Source organism: Zonotrichia albicollis, chromosome 1 (genome assembly GCF_047830755.1).
Source record: "Zonotrichia albicollis isolate bZonAlb1 chromosome 1, bZonAlb1.hap1, whole genome shotgun sequence".
Lineage (NCBI taxonomy): Eukaryota > Metazoa > Chordata > Aves > Passeriformes > Passerellidae > Zonotrichia > Zonotrichia albicollis.
Genome location: NC_133819.1, coordinates 123,464,804 through 123,465,746, shown reverse-complemented (window position 1 = coordinate 123,465,746; position 943 = coordinate 123,464,804).

The window sequence follows — 943 nt, the reverse complement described above, 5'->3', positions numbered from 1 at the left end:
AGCTGAGGGCATAACACCGAGGCCATGACGAAAGCGAGCGGAGAAGCAGCAGCAGCAGCCAGCAATTGTGTACTGGGGCAGCGTATGGGAGTTGCACAATGTCAGGCTGACCCCCACCAGGGCTGGGCGACCTGGGGCAGCCTGTGAAGTGAGGCACTTAAAAGTGCCATTACACCGGTTTGTGACATCATAAAGGAGCTAGGAGAGAGATACACAACAGGTTAGATGTTACACCAAAACTTATGAGTGCTCAAAAGTTTCAGTAGCTCTGTTAGAGAAGCAATATGGGATTTAAGTATTAGGGAAGCGCAGTCCAGTAGTTGGAGCGCAGGGCCGGAAGCCAACACTCACGCTCTCCTTTTGGCTCTGCTGCTCACTTGCTGTGTGGCCTAACCCAAACCATTTAATCTCTGTGTGCAATCTCTGCAACAGTATAATAGGCTTCTACAGACATGTCGTAAGGATCAAATGACTAGTGTTTGATAGTGTACTTTGTGATGAAAGGTGTTAAGTAAAAAGTATCATAATTAGTGACGTTACTGTGTGTATGCCCAGCCTGTCCAAAACTGCTACTTAAGCTGCAGGTATTCCTTTGCATGATTATACAAGAAACTTGAAGACATAATTTGTCCTTGCAAGACTAGATGTTGGATGACTCCTTTCATTCAATTTTCTTTCTTCTAAAATGAAGTTCATATTTGTTCGTGTTAATGTCAGGAACTGTCTTCCCATTGTTTGAATACAATAAAAACTCTCAGCTCCTTTGAATTGCTGCAGGTCCTTTGATTTCATCTGAGCTGCAGTAAGTTATCAAAGGGAAGAACCAACTTAACATGTCAGGAAGTTCAGAGGGTAGATTTTACTAGTTAGTCTCATTTTAGAGTACTATAATTATTTCCTCATTCCTCATGGCAGTACTTGGAGGCTCTTAGGATACAAGTCA